Here is a 16,837-nt window from a genome sequence, read left to right as displayed (position 1 = left end):
ATTGTCACCCTTCAGAAATAATGTTCTTTAAATATTTGTTTTACATCCATTATTTACAGTCTGAGCACTACAGGGGAAAGGGAGAGAAGTCTGTGGCTGGTGGGTAACAAGCAGGGTCTTCTCTACTGTTCTGAGTAATTTAGTTCTGACTTTGAAATTGCACAGATCACTCAGCAAAACAAAGCCCCTTCAGTAACTAGGCCTACCCTTCTTAAAAGATAATAAACAAACTTGCTTCTGAAGACTCTAACCCCAAACCTAACTGGCTCATGACATTTCTTCCAACCGTATTTGTTACTCTCCTTGAATGAACTCTGGCAAATACAGTTTTCTCCATCCCTGTCACATCTTCCATGGTTGCATTCGTTTTCCATCGCTGCATCACAAAGGACCACACACTCAGAAGCTTAAACAGCATGCATTTACTATCTCACAGTTTTCTGTAGGCTAGAATCCAGGCACAGCTTAATGGGATACTCTACTTCATGGTCTCTCCAGGTGGAAAGCCAGGTGTCAGCCAGGACTGGGATCTCACCAGAGGCTCAGCTGGGGTAAGATCCACTTCAAGGTAAGATCCACTTCCCCAGTTTGTTGCAATACACATCTCATGGCTGTAGGACTGAGCTCCCTGCCTTCTTGCTATCTGTTGGCCATCAGTCTCTCTCAGGTCCTAGAGGCTGCTACCAGTTCCCTGTTGCGTGGTCCTTCTAGTAAGTAATAAGTTTACTTATTCAAAAATAGCAATGGAGGCCACTGCCCTTGGTCATGGGGTCGTTGCTGCGTCCGAAGCTGCAGCATTCATGATGAACTTACTTCCGATCGTGGGTGACCACTGGGTACATATTCTTGCCTCTCTTGGATTTGTCTTTGAATGTTCTCGAGACAGAAAGAATGGTGAAAAGCTAACAGCCTTCTGGGACAAGAATCTGTTACATAAAAGAGAACTGAGACCCAAAGAAGAAGTCACCTGGAAGTAAAAGCTGTGGCTGAATTACAGAATGTTCACATTTTTTAAATCGTAAGAGAAATAAAAACACACTCATTTTTTTAAAAAAAATAGCAACGGAGAATCACTCTTGAATATATTTGTACACACACACACACACACATGCACTGTAGTGTGATGAGAGGTACAACATCTTGTCACTTTTACTATAGTCTATTATTTTATATTAGTTTGAAGCAAGTCACAGGTTTCACCCACATTCAAGGGGAGATGATTATAGACTTGAACATAAACTCTTCAATAACTAGAGCCACCCTAGGGTCTATCTGCTACAGTGGTGTGGTTTTGGTACCACTGACGGGTCAGTGCCCTAGGAACCGTTTGACTGGTCTACTCCTTCATCTAGTTCTGGAGGGATGATGAAAGTCAGGACTAAATTATCCCCTCACCCTAAGTTCATGACAACTTCTTCTTTCATTCCTTAGTAGATTAATGTGCTTACTTAAAAATGAGAATGGATTTTCAAGTTTTATACAATTTAAATGTTTTAGTAAAGACAAATATTTGAGCTTTATTTCTTGACCTTTGCTTCTGAGCAATTGCTGTTAATATTTACCCATAAGTCAAACTCGGCTCTGCTTTTTCCAGTTTCCATTGAAGGGTGAAACTCATTCATCTCAGTGCATTTGATACTATTGTAAATGATATCTCTGGAAATGCAGTGTGATGTGGTAAGCCATCCATTAGGCCTCAATTTTACTTAAAATCACAGGCTGCAAAGTATCATGCTTCAATTTAAAGAAATAATGGCTACAAAAACCAATCCTGATAGTGATCCCTAGAGAAATGAATGAGTGTGTACCCATGACATTGGCACCTTCTCAAGAGAAGAAAGTTTTTAAATGAAGAAGCAGGATGACTAATGTTTCCATGGGTAAAAGATCATTTCGTTCCATAGAAAGAAAAAGCCACTTGGCTCTCAACAAAGATCAGGAGATTGAAATTGAAGAAAACAAAGTGAATAAACACGGAAAGGATATCTGGAGTCATGAAGAATAAATTTGTTCCCCAAATCACAAATACCCTCAAAAACAGAAACAGGACACCACCTTAAGGGAAAAATTTTATTTATCCGAAGGAGACAAAGGCTCAGTAGGGGAAGCTAACAGGGGACTTATTAGCATAGCATAGCAGAGACCTCATTGCAGGGACCTTTTCTTATGTCTTTGGAGTGGTAGCCTAAAATGGGTGGTGGCATTGTGCCCTTCTCTCACTGTGGCATTGCTCTCCCCTTTATTTTATACACCATACCCTCCCCTTGGATTCCAGGAGGGAAAGCCATGGCAATAGCTCTATTTGCCCACATCCATCTACTTCCTAAGGTCATTCACGGCATTGACCTTTCCTTTATTGGCTGTCAAATGGCTATGACCTCAAGCCCTTGCCTCTCCCAGTTACAAAGAGATTTTTTGGTCGTTCTGATGGGGACATTGGCCACTTCCCATTGGTTGAACCATAGTCTGGTTTGGATTTCTCGAAGGATTGGGAGAAGTGCCAAGCAAGAAGGTCCTCGGGCTTCCCTGGTGGCGCAGCGGTTGAGAGTCCGCCTGCCGATGCAGAGGACGCGGGTTCGTGCCCCGGTCCGGGAGGATCCCACATGCCGCGGAGCGGCTGGGCCTGTGAGCCGTGGCTGCTGAGCCTGCGCGTCCGGAGCCTGTGCTCCGCGACGGGAGAGGCCACAGCAGTGAGAGGCCCACGTACCACAAAAAAAAAAAAAAAAAAAAGGTCCTCAATGTATCTGTACAGCTGTGGTACTCTTTCCTATTTTCCAACTTTCAAAATATATTTTTCATTCCTTTATATTTTGGTTATTCCAATGGGAAAAAGAGATTAGGGAATTAAAGATTCGTTCAAATCACCATCTCAAACTGGATGTTGCAGATTCTTTTTATATCAACACCCTATTTTTAACTATTTATTTATTCTTGAATGAGGAGGGAAGGTCCATCCTTGACATCTATTTGCCTAGAATCGTGGAGAAGACACTTACTGTGTAACCCTGTACTTCACTGCCTTCCTGTGAGCGTGCCCAGTTCTGCAGTCTGAAGCGTGTGGGTGGGCCCTGGCTGAGGAACGACCTTAGTCTCCAAGACACCTCACTTCAGTGTGTGTTGAGGGACAGTTTTCTATAGTAGGATGTCAGAAGTTCTGCTTACCCTCACACCCACACCAGGTGTGTGGTGTGGTCATATCAAGTCTCCTTCCCAGTGCTATGGCTGCTAAGTTGAGTGAGTGTCCCATTACCCTAGGGAGCTCAGGTGTCCGCTTTCATTGGCTGGTGACTCTCCAGTCCACAGCACTTACGGTTCTACACAGTGATCCCAAAGATTCCCCTAGTCCTGGTCCCATCTCTGCCAACCTACAACGAGGGTCACGTTGGTAAAGACATGATTCATACTGAAGAAGTAAGAGTGTTGAACTTTTCGCAACAATTATATTAGCTTCAAAACTGAAAAATTGTTATAAGAGGAAAACATAGGAAGGAATTATAGTGAATTACTTAAGTGCACCAATTTCAGTTCATGAGAACAAGTAGGCAAAAATAAATAAACAAACAAAAAGAGGTAGGAAGAATTTAAATATTTAAATAATTTAAATATCTCTATATTTATATATCTATTTATATTTAAATATTTAAATAATACAATGACTAAGGTAGACTTAATAGACATAAATGAAAAACTACATTTTTGAAGCACAGTGCCTTCTTTCACGGGATCTAGGTGGTGATTAAAGATTTTGTTTTGACCACGAAATAAATGTAATATATTTGATAAGCAGAAATAATAGATAGCACATTCTTTGACAAAAGTAGAACAGATACTGTTAGTAAGAAAAATAAGACAAAAAAATAACTGCTATTTTCCATTTGTAAATTGAAAAATTGAAAAATTCTATTAAAAAGGCATTACCATTTTTTTCCCCTGATTTCTGGGAAACCATCAGATGTAAGACAAACCATGATTCTAAACCGCAGATTTTTTAGTTTTAAGACAAGCTAATTGCATTTATTCTTGCATTTTATGTAGATTTGGGTTAGAAATGATGTTAAACACTTTTTAAAAGTTTACATATAAACTGACATTCTGATTTATTCTGCTTTTTTAATTGTAGTAAAATGCACATCACATAAAATTTACCATCTTAACTATTTTTAAATGTAAATTCGGTAATGTTAAGTACATTCACATCATTATGCAACCAATCTCCAGTTAAAAAAAATAACTCTCCATTTCCCCCAGCCCCTGGCAACCACCCTTCTACTTTCTGTCTCTATGAATTTCACTCCTCTAAGGACCTCATACATGTGGAATCATACAGTACTTCTCTTCTGATTGGCTTATTTCACTTAGCATACTGTCCTCCAAATTATTTTTCTTATATTACCTATAATTATATATTTAGTAATATATTTCCTAACACCTTAACTTTCATTTGTGTATTAAGCCCTTCTTGATCACAATATTCTTTTTTTTTTTTTGCGGTAGGCGGGTCTATCATTGTCGCGGCCGCTCCCGTCGCGGAGCACAGGCTCCAGACGCGCAGGCCCAGGAGCCACGGCCCACGGGCCTAGCCGCTCCGCGGCACGTGGTATCCTCCCGGACCAGGGCACGAACCCGCGTCCCCTGCATCAGCAGGCGGACCCCCAACCACTGCGCCACCAGGGAAGCCCCACAGTATTCTTTTAATACATTCTTGAATTCAATAAGGCTACAGTGAATATATATGAATGTTACGAATTGTCTTAGGCTTCTTTTGGCTGTTACTTTTGGAAGGCAGCTATGCTCACCACTATACCACCAGCCTTTTGGTTATGTATTAGGTATTGTTATTGAAGTTTGGTTTGCTTCAAAACTGGGCAGATGTCCATATTTTTTAATACGTACTCTGGAGAAGTTAATTCATTTTATATAATGTCTTCCTAGTACACTTGTCCTTCTCCTGATTTGTTTATTTCTCATTTTATTTCTACTAATTACTTTATTGCTTTTCCTCATAGCTGTTTCATTATTCTTTTGCTTTTCCAGAGTTTATTTTCTTTGTGTTACAGTAAACGATGAAAGCATTTCAGTTTATTTTCTTCTGATCATAGATTCCGCACTCTTCCATCAGTTTTCGTATGTAATGTTCTCATTTTCATAATTGTTTATTAATGTATATGTGATTTCTTTTTAACTTACCATAACTTTTTGACTTTAAAAGGGCTATTTCTCATATTTCAACATTTTCGAAATTGGATTGCGACTTAAATACAAAAGACAGAGAGCAAATACGAAGAAATAAATTAACAACTTTTCAATATAACTGGTGGATACATAGGCTCTGTTAAATAATTCTTTGTGCATATTTATATATTCAGAATGTCTTATAATTAAAATAATTTACATGCTAAAAAAAGAATAGGCTATAAAGTGAGGTATGGAAGGAAGTAGGGTAGGAAGATTAAAAAAAAAAAATCTAATCCGATCTGTTCCTTTCACTGATGAGGAAACTGATGTCATTTTAGAGGAAATTACTGGTCACAGACCTTGAGTATTTTTAGGCCAAAATTTTAGGAGCAAACTGTCTGCGGAGCGTGTCCTCTGAAATGAATGGCCTTGCAAGGACAAAGGGAAAAGAACGAGGGCAGGATCTGGGGCTGAGATAATCCACCAGGACAAGTGCTCTTCACTGAAATTCTTTAAATTGATGCAAAAATCTAAAAACAGCTCCTTAGCAGACTTCCCAGGGTGTCTGGAACACCTACCATTATTCATTGTTTTAGACTAAAACATTGGAAAGTTCTAAGAGACCAGTCTCCTGGGAAAGTTAGCATCATAACCTGGCATCACCTTTAAAACCTTGGCCTCATTGTATTTACTAGATCTGATTGCAGGTTCTCTTTCAGGACCCAGATTATATAGGACGCAGAAAGGTTAACTTTGCGGGGGAGAATAATGGGTAGGAAAAGTCCACTGCATATGGGTCCACCCATGCACAACGTCTGCTGATGGAACTGACTGTGAGTGTGGGAGGGAAAGATGAACAGGCCACGGATGCCAGGATTTAGCCGTGCCACATGGTTGCTGAGTCTGGGGCCAGGTCAGGGCTGAGGGCTTGCCCCCTTCAGGGTCAGATTTCACGGTGCACTGTGCATGTGACCAGGCCTGAGATGTCTCTGAGTCCTTGTTCTGTTTTCCAAATCTCTAGAAAACCCCTTCTTGACCAAATGACAATTTGTTGACCTTTATAATATCAGAGCTGGGAGAAGTATTTAAAAGGAAATCTGTCATGAACTTCCTAGCTGGAATGATAACTAAATGGCTTTCCCAATTTAATGTCTGGAAATTAATAACAAAAATAAAAACATAAACATTAGAGATAGTTTTTATTTAAAATTATAAAATTGCTAAAGTCTTGATTTTATTTTATTGCTTATTTTGCAGCAGGAGAAATGAAAAATAAACATGATCAGAAACGTATATTTTAAAAATGACAAAATATTAAAATCATGAGTTGAGGAACACTTTTTAAAAAGTAATCACATGCAGCTGGTGTTTTGTTTTGCATGTTTAGCAGCAGAATTCTTTTATTCAGATGAAGTCTTTTGGGGAAGCTGGTATATAAAACAGTAATAAGTAGAGCTTTACCAGTGCAGGTAGAGTTGGGGACCAAGAGGCAGCTCATTTGGGCCGTGTATCAGTCAACTTTTGCTGCAGCAGAGCTGTATAACAAATAACCCCAAATTCTTAGTGGCTTACAACCACAAATATTTCTTTCTTGCTCACAAGGCTATGCAATGGCTGTCATGGCTCTCTTTCAAATTGGGGAATAGGTTAAGAATTTTGCTGCATATGTATTCTCATTGTAGGACCAGACTGAAGGACTATCTCCTATCTAGGATTTGATGTTCTCGTGGGAGAACAGAGATGCAAGAGGTTAATATGGAAACATGAGATACCATTTAAAGTTTCTGCTCAGAATTGTCACATTGCCACTCCCACACAAATTCCACTGGACAAAGCAAGTCATCTGGCCATAACCAACATCAGTAGAGTGGGGAAGTAAACTCCTCCTATGGAAATGTGGGAAGAGCATTTGCTAAACTAAAATATTATCTACTTGCTATAGCCTGAGTGTTTGCATCCTCCTAAAATACACATGTTGAAACCTGTCCCCAAAAGTGATGGTATTAGGAGGTTGGGCCTTTGGGAGATGATTAGGTCATGAGGGTGGAGCCCTTGTGAATGAGACTAGTGCCCTTTTAAGAGACCACTGAGAGCTCCCTTGCCTCTTCCACCATGTGAGGATACAAGTAGAAGTCTGTGACCCAGAAGAGGGCCCTCATGCAACCATGCTGCACCTTAATCTCAGACTCTTCCAGCCTCCAGAACTATGAGAAATAAATTTCTATTGTTTATAAGTCACCCAGTCTGTAGTATCTTGTTATAACGACCCAAATGGACTAAGATACCACCATCCCTGGGGTCCTTCAATCATCTCCATACAACCCTAAGACACTAAGGAGTAGAGTTTGAAAATCAATGAATGATCCAATCCAACTCCTTTCCTTTTACAGATGTGGGAATGAGGTCAGGAATTGATCAAGGTGGTGCCTGCAGCGTCACAGCAATTTAGAGGTGTACCTAGAAACAGAACAGAATTTCGCTAACTCGTTGTTCAGTGCTCAATCAATTGGAAGACAGTTCATCTCTGCTAAATGATAATGCTCCAAACTGCTGAAATATATCTTTTAAATACTTAAAAATTCAAGACATTAGGCAAAATTTATAATTATAGAGTATGCAGTGAGACTATTAATTAACCTGGAGCGGATTCAGCCCACTAATACATATCCTCTGATTTTGTCAATGTCAAAAGCATCTTGGCAAAGATTTGCTGTCAACCCCAATCATTGGGCTTGGTCTTAAGGCCCCTCAGGATGGAAGATGTGATGAGATTTGGGAGGAAACAAAGGGTTTTATTTTTGTACTTGTCATTGATTTTTGTTTCATGTTTTCAAATGTGTTTGTTTGTTTTAATCTGGGACACTCTCCTGATGAAGATAAAGAACCCATAATGGAGCTGTCCTAGAAAAATGACAAAAAGAGGGGATATATTTATACATATAGCTAATTCACTTTGTGTACAGTAGAAAGTAACACAGCATTGTAAAGCAACTATACTCAAATTACAATTAATTTTTAAAAAAGATACACAGTCGGCACGCTGTATCCATGGGTTCTGCATCTATGGATTCAACCAACTCATATCAAAAATATTTGAGAAAAAAAAATTCCAGAAAGTTTCAAAAATTGAAACTTGAATTTGCCGCACTGGCAGCTATTTACATAGCATTTACATTGTATTAGTTATTAAAAGTAATCTAGAGATGATTTAGAGAATACAGGAGGATTTTAGGTTATATGCAAATACTATGCCATTTTATATAAGGGACTTGAGCATCTGCAGATTTTGGTATCTGCAAGGGTTCCTGGTACCAGTACTCTGCAGATACCAAGAGATGACTGTATTGTTAGATGAAAAAGCAAAATGCCAATCATTGTGTATAGTGCGCTATCATTTTTTTAAGAGAAGAAAAATAAAAGAATATACCTAAAAAAATAAAATGAAATAAATTTTTAAAATAAAAATGACATGTAAGTCCCAACAAGCTCAGGAGGAGCCATAGACAAATACAATGGAAGGAAAGAACAGCCAGTGTGTATTTTTAAAGACTCCCCAGACTTTTTCCTTATGCAGTCAGCAAACACTTCTAGAAGATTGCTAAACTTTTCTTTCTGCCACTAAATGTTTTCACACCAGCCTGCAGATTTTAGAGCAATGGGCTTTTCTGAATCCTTAGCCCCTTCTATAGAAGCAGGAGTATTTAAAGATCAGTATTGCTTACCAATTGGCAAAAGACTTAAACAAGGCTTTCACCTCTCCTGTTATTCAATAGCAGAGAGCAGCAGTCCAGACTTGCTTAATTCTTAGGAAGTGAGCTTCTGTGTTTTGGGTAGAGAAATCTGGTTGCTAACAGATGGACTGTTCTTTGGTGCATGTGAGCCCATGGTCCTAGGAGAGCACTTTTCTGAGGATGTTGACATTTGTGTGTTCTCTCTTCTCTAGAGGCAGATAGCACCACCTTCACCCTCCTGACCTGATGTTCCTGTGATCTGAAGATCTTGAAAACATTCAAGAAAGAGACCTTAACCCAGAGTGGAAGAATGTATCTCCCTTTGAGTGACCAGAGAGAGGGGAGGGGCAGGGGAGAAAACTGACAACAAAAAGCACAGCCAGAACACGTGACTCTCCTGGTGCCTTCTTCCTGGAGTGTGAGATGCACAAGGAAAGAACCTCAACTTTTGGAAAAATAACCTAACATTCTCCTGAGTAGCTTTCACTGCCAATAAACCAACACTGACCCAGAAGCAATCAAGTTTATGATCTAGCTGAATCTCCGTTCATCAAAAACCAAATCTTAATAATCTAGATCAATGCAACCAAGGAGAATGCTCTAATTCCTAGCATTTGTGACCTTTTATGTCCCTTAAATTTCATCTGAACAAAGCATGAATTATTGAGTGAAACACCAACTGTATTTCAGAATTAACTTGGGAACCCCATTTCATTTCTGTGCCTCTTTCAATGGAAAATACAATAGTTATTATAATCCAATGTACCCTTTGAGATCAAACTGTAGCACTTTAGATATAAAAAGCTGATGTAAGAAATCATCTAGCATAGCCTTAATTTAATAGATAATTAAAAATCAGAGAGAAAAGGAGTCTTTCTTAGTATGGTAGGCAGAATTCTGACATGTTCTCTAAGATTCCCACCCCCTTGACATAGATGCACAATATAATCCTCTCCCCTTGAGTGTGGGTGGAGCTGTGAATATCATGGTTTTCACTTTTGTGGTCAGGTTGGGAAAGGGTGACAGAATTTTTCAGATGTACAGTAAGTCCCCTGTATATGAATGAGTTCCATCCCGAGAGTGCGTTCATAGTCCAATTTGTTCATAAGTCCAACAAAGTTAGCCTAGGTACCCAACTAATACAATAGGCTATATTTTACTATACGGTCATAGCTTTATGATACTTTTCACACAAATAATACATAAAAAACAAACACAAAAAATAAAGAAAACATTTTTAATCTTACAGTACAGTACCTTGAGAAGTGCAGTAGTACAGTACAACAGCTGGCATCCAGGGGCTGGCATCGAGTGAACAGGCAAGAAGAGTTACTCACTGGAGGAGAGAGAGGAGGGGGGAGGTGGCACAGCTGTACTACTGTGCTCTCTACAGTCCTGTACAGTAAAGAACACAAAAGCACAACCACTTGCAGAGGATGCACGCACGTGACAATGTTCGCCAGACACGTGAACTAACTTACATGATTGGACGTGCGAACACATGTTCGCATGTTTGAAGGTTCCCAGATTGAAAGTTCATATGTAGGGGACTTACTGTAATTAAGGTCCCCAATCAGTTGACTTTAAGTTAATCAAAAGGGAGATTATCCTGGGTGGGCCTGACTTATTCAGGTGATTCCATAAAAGAAATGGGAGATTCTCAGCAAGAGAGATTCTCTGGCCTTGATGAAGGACACTACCATGTTGCAGGCAGGACCACGTGGTATAGGACAATGGGCTTGCTCTCAAGGAGCTGTAGCCCTCAGACCTACAACTGAAAGAAAATGAATTGCTGCCAATAATCCAAATGAGCTCAGAAGATGAGATTGCAGTCCTGGCCAAGATCTGTTGAGACCTTGCCCAGAAGACCCAACTAACCCATGCCATAGACCCACAGACTGTGCAATAATAAAACTGTGTTATTTTTAGCCAAATTTATGGTGATTCATTAAAGAGCATAGAAAAAAAAACTAATACACTTAGATCAAACATTGAACCTGGGCAAGGCTGGACCTCGAAAAGCCTCTTTTACTGACAATTTAGTTTCTTTCTGGCTGTTGCCAGAAGGATCTCAGCTATCCCCCAAGAGCACAAAGCAACATGCAACCCCCTCAAGAGCTCAGAAACCTTGAGAAGGAGTCCACTGAGCAGAGTTCCTACACTCAGCTAGGAGGAGCCCAGCCGGACCCAAACAGAGTTTAGAGCTTTATCCTCACAAGTTGAGTGCAGAAATCACACACCAACATCCCACAGAGGTGGTTTGCTTAAATCTTAAGAAAACTTGGGATTGGTTGCCAATATGTAAAAATTCAACAGATTTTATACGAAAATTAGAATATCTGGCTTTTCTTGAAAAACCTGGGGGACATGACCACATCAGGCCCATGAGGCTTGAGCAGCAGTGCCCTTTTCAAATGGGACAGTCATGGCAGACCCCATGGCTCCAAAGTGTCTTGCACCTGGACTGTTTCACTCATTAGCTTTCAATGTCAGGTCCGGGGAGACTGTCGGTTTGGCACATGCGTAGGGCCGTGTCCCTGCAGGGAACAAGTTGGCAGCTCAGCCTGGAGAAAGAAGCGAGGGTCCCCAGTATACAGGCAGGGTTGTCAGCGTGTCTCCCAGCCATGCTGGGGTGTTGTGGTCTCAGCGCCTTTCTGCTCTGTCAGGGGGAACAGGAGAGGGAGGGGAGGAGAAGATGGGGCATTGGCCCCCGGCCAGGCAATTCCTGCTTCTCGGAGCAGATATTAAGGCACAGAAAAATGAGCGGCTGCAGCCGAGCTTGGCTGGAGGGCTGAACAAAGAACAAACTGCTGGTGACTCCCTCCTGGGGCTCTCAGCTTGCCAGCAGCCAGGGGCCGGGGAGGGCAGGCTGCGCCCCCCACACCTGATTGCCGTCGCTTTCCAGCCAGGCAGCTCTTAGCAACAGCTACCGGAGCTATGCGTCAGCTAGAAACGCAAGGTCCCCGTCGGCCTGGCCAAGCAGAGAGGGAAGGCAGAGCAGAGAGGAAGGCTTTCCTGGCTCGGCGCAGGCAGCACCTCCGGCAGCGGGCAGGAGCTATGCTTTTCAGAGCTGAGCATCCCCGAGCCCAGGCAGCCTCTCAGCATCCTGCTCCAACACTGCAGGGCAAAGCGCCCAGGAGGGGAGCTGTCTGGCATCGAGGGTGCATTGATAGAAACGCAACCCTTGTTCCTGGCTCCAAATGGCCTTTGTCTGGGTCCTCACAGCCTGCGCCTGTGCAGAGAGAGAGAGGTGGGCATCCCACCAGCTGCCGGGCACCGCGGAAATGAGGGCAGAGGCGAAAGCAGAGGCGCCAGTTGGTGGCGGCAGCAGACACCACACTGCTCAGCTTCCCAGGAGGGAAAGGTAAGGGGACACACGGGCCTGGATGCTGCATTGCCTACTGTCCTGAAAGCCCTTTTTCAAATTTCACAAGGACTGGAGAGAGGAGGCTCCCTGGTCCCGGTTCCTCACCCAGGCCACTGTCTGCTCACTCAGTCAGCAGCAAGTATGTCCTCTTAACATTTCACCACTGAATTGGGAGCTATGGCTACTTGGGAGGGTGTGACTGGGGGGACGTGCCTTCTTGCAAAGATGCCCATCCCTGCTCTGCAGAAAGAGCCCCCCCCAGTGCTGCTGGTGCAATTAGGGCCAATGATGGTCTTGTGTTCATTCCCCGTGGCCTCGCCCTCAGGCACGTCCTAGAGGCCCTGGTCTGGGTTTATACAAGGGCAAAGTTGTGCTGTCACCATCTTGGCCCAGAACCCAAGTCCTCATCTTTCAAGTAAAGGGGTGCCTGCAGCTGTGATGTGAGTCATCTCTGACTCTGCAGGTCACCTCTCAGGACCTCGCCTCCCCCAGATCACAGGCACTGGCCATCCTTTTGTGTCTCCCGTTGGTCTCACTCACATTCAGCAGATAGCACGATCTTAGGTCTCAGTGTAGGAGGGCACAGAACCAAGCCGTTGTCCTAACCTGAAGTCAGTGCCAGAATGGACAGTCTAGCCTGGACCTCAGCAAGGAAGAAAGCCTCCCGTTGGGTAAGCAAACGCATATGAAGGCCACGTTTAAACTGTAAAGCACAATGCAAACACCCAAAGTGGTCATCGGTAGTCCTACCACTTGAGCGCTAGAACCATAAATTTAATGATGCATTCTCCAGTTCGTTTGGGGCTTACAATCATATATACTTTGCACTCTTTTTTTTTTTTTTTTTTTTCGTGGTACGCGGGCCTCTCACTGTTGTGGCCTCTCCCGTTGCGGAGCACAGGGTCCGGACACGCAGGCTCAGCGGCCATGGCTCACGGGCCCAGCCGCTCCGCGGCATGTGGGATCTTCCCAGATCGGGGCACGAACCCGTGTCCTCTGCATCAGCAGGCGGATTCTCAACCACTGTGCCACCAGGGAAGCCCCAACTTTGCACTCTTTTGCATCAGGCTTCTATTGTCTTATTTATGCTTGAGACGGGCCCTTTAGAAGACAGTGGCACTTGTCTTAGGGCAACAGAGGGGGCGCCAAACAAGAGCGCAGCCTGCAGCATTTTTGCTGCTTTTGCCTCTGGACATCCAGGAGTGGTGTGAGGCTTCTTGTGCCTCCCAGGGGCCAACTTATAGTATATATATTTTTTTGATTTTTTGAATTTTATTTTATTTATTTTTTTATACAGCAGGTTCTTATTAGTTATCTATTTTATACATATTAGTTTATATATGTTAATCCCAAAGTTTCTTGAACGGCCTGGGACAGGCTCAGTCCCCTGTGCTGGGTGAGAATTCCTCTTCTGGGTCTCTTCATTGGCGGGTTCTTTGATTCCCATTCAGGAGTTTTGCCTTTTTGTTGTGCACAGCAGCACAGAGTAATCAACAGAGAAACACCTTCAGTGTGCTCCTCCCTGGCTCAGGGGGCTGCAGGTGTCTATCAAGGACATACAAATTACCTCTTCCATACCTCACACATTATTCTGGATCCATTCAGCAAACACTCTCATTGATTTCCATCGCTTGGGGCTAAGAACACCTCGTGTGTTCTTAGTGAGGTATTATGTGTGAAAAAATCCTCCTAACTCTGTTGCTTTTGTATGACAATACAATTAAAGAAACATCTTCCAAGGACAGGGGGACCATACGGGGGATGAATTGTAGCCAATACTCAAGTCCACAGAACCTGCGTAACTTGTGACTGGGCCAAAAGCATTGCATGCATGGTTTGGAATGATTTTTTTTTTTTTTTCGGTTTTGCACAATCAGCTGATTATTTCACATTTTGAAAAGTCAGTTTCAAGTGCTTTTTTTTTTTTTTTTTTTTTTTTAATCTGCAAAAAGAGAACCTGGAAAGGAATACAAATTCTTTCCTGGAAGACATGTATCCTGCCCTCCCTCCACCCCCGATAAATAACACGAGCATGCAGCGATTTGCCAACAGCAGCTCCAGCATGAGGCAACACATCTGTTACTGAGACACTGGAGAGACAGTGGAAAGCAAGCTGGCTGCCTGCCAACCCTCAGACTCCAGATTTTTGCTGACAAGGCTGTCAATAAATGGGCAGATGGCATCAGCTCTGCTGGCAGGAGAGTTCTGTTAACCCAACACGGGACATTATCTCAAATTCATGGTGCACTGGGCTGAGCCCTTTGTTGGGCCGTTAAAACCATTCCTTGATAGAGAAGGGGGAGCAGGAAGACGAAGAAAGTAGGAGGCACTGACTTTGCTTAATAAGATTACCTAAGCCGCCCATGATTGGCAGGCCAAATAAGATTAGCCCTTGTGACCATGGAAGAGATAGGGGGAAGGGTACCTCATTCACACGTTGCACGTTATGCCATTTAAACACAGGGATCCAATCCTCAGGAGCTGTGCACGCTCCTGCGAAGAGAACTTGACCTGAAATAAACACTCGCCAGGAAGGGTCTGCATGTCTGCTTTGTAAGCATATGCAATTACCGGCTTTTCTTATAAGAACTGTGTGCCAGCAGCTCTAGATGAAAAGCCAAAGTGGGCTCCCTGTCCTATCAAGCCCCGGAATAAATAGCAAGGGGAACCCTCAGAGACGTCCCCTGGTGGTGACTTGGGGACTACACCCCTTCCTGTAGGAGAGAACTGTTAAAACCATGTAGAATAGGGATGAATTGGGAGATTGGGAATGACATACAGAAACTACTATGTATAAAATAGGGAACTAGTGAGAACCTACTGCATAGCACAGGGAACTCTACTCAATGCTCTATGGTGACCTAAACGGGAGGGAAATCCAAAAACAGAAGGGATACATGTGTACGTAGAGCTGACTCATTTTGCTCTACAGTAGAAACGAACACAACATTGTAAAGCAACTATAATAAAAATTTTTTTAAAAAGAAGCTTGCGTTGATTGCAGTGTAATCTAAAGAGCCCCGGGTATGACAGATCGTCAGTGTGACCTGAGACAAGTCATTGAAACGACTCTCCCTCTTTCCCCATCTAGAAATTGGGAACAATGACAAACCACTCAGCTGTTTGAAGTCATGAATGAGATAAGTCCACGCTTCTGCAGAGCATAATTCCATGGGCATTTGCATACTTTAAGACAGTGGTTCTCAGCTGGGGATGGCTTTGCCCTCCAGAAGACACTTGGTGTTGTCTACAGACACCACTGGCATCTAGTGGGTAGAGGTCAGGGCTGCTGCTAAACATCCTACAGTGCACAGGACAGTCCTCCACAACGAAAATGATTCAGCCCAACATGTCCACAGTGCCCAAGTTGAGAAACCCTGCGTTAGGACTGTGTAGATCAAAGCTCTTCCTGTACCTTCAAAATGAGAGAAAAGAAAGACAGCCTGGCCAGGCGTGGAGAGAGAAGCCTGTATACAGTAAGACCCCTACATACCAATGAGTTCCATTCTGAGAGCATGTTCGTAAGTCCAGTTTGTTCCTAAGTCCAACAAAGTTAGCCTAGGTACTCAACGAACACAACCGGCTGTTTTTACTCTTGCTTCCGGACCTCCTGGGCTTGAAATGAAGATACTGTGCTACTGTACTCTATACAGTACTGCACAGTAAAGTACACAAAAGCACCACCACTTGCAGAGGATGCACCCACGTGACAGTGTACGCCAGACACGTACATGACATGTGAACACACATTCACATCTTTGAAATTTCGCGACTTGAAGGTTCGTATGTAGGGAACTGACTGTATTTGTTCTTAGTGTCTCTGGGCGACTCCCTTTCTGTGATACTCTTCCAAGTGTTATATGCTATTTTTAACCCTTCATGGCATTGCCGGCTCCCCCACTTTCTTTCAGCTATTCTTGCACATCAGATTTAAATAATGAAGTATCACCTCCATGAAAGGCTTTTTAGTTTAGGTTCTCATTATCTGATGAGAATATACATCTGCCCAATAACTGGGCCCGGAAAAATTTGAATGGGAGCGAGGTTGAAAAGTGGCAATTAGAATCTAAGATGTAAACAGGATTTAGGGGATTAATAGGAAATTCACTTGATTTCAGAATTGATGGGCTTGGGGGGTTTGAGATCTAGCTATGGATGATATCTTTCTCCATTCTCCTCTTGGTGTTGAATTGCTTTGGACAGATAGGAGAAGAGAGAGAACCCACACCCAGTGTTAAAGGTGTAGCAGCCCCTTTGTAGGCATCATTCAGGTAAACCTCTGACCTGCCCGTCTCTCCATCAGGGAGACAGGCTGAACTGTGCCCCCCCATCCATATGATGAAGCCCTAACCACCACCACCCACCGTACCTCAGAATGTGACCTTCTTTGGATATAGGTCATTATAGATTCAATTAGTCAAGATAAGTTCACACGGGAGTTGGTTGGGCTTCTCATCCAACATGACTGGTATCCTTATAAAAAGAGGAAATTTGGACACACACATGCACCCAGGGAGAATACCATGTGAAGATGAAGGCAGAGCTCAGGGTGATATGTCTACTA

General features: G+C 42.8%; 1 pseudogene; it reads left to right on the top strand.

The window, feature by feature from the left end:
* The first annotated feature begins 773 nt into the window (after window positions 1-773).
* Window positions 774-977, top strand: LOC131752551 (NADH dehydrogenase [ubiquinone] 1 beta subcomplex subunit 1 pseudogene; annotated as a pseudogene).
* Window positions 978-16,837: the final 15,860 nt, after the last annotated feature.

Source organism: Kogia breviceps, chromosome 3, assembly GCF_026419965.1.
Source record: "Kogia breviceps isolate mKogBre1 chromosome 3, mKogBre1 haplotype 1, whole genome shotgun sequence".
Lineage (NCBI taxonomy): Eukaryota > Metazoa > Chordata > Mammalia > Artiodactyla > Physeteridae > Kogia > Kogia breviceps.
This window is presented reverse-complemented; position numbering and strand designations above follow the sequence as displayed.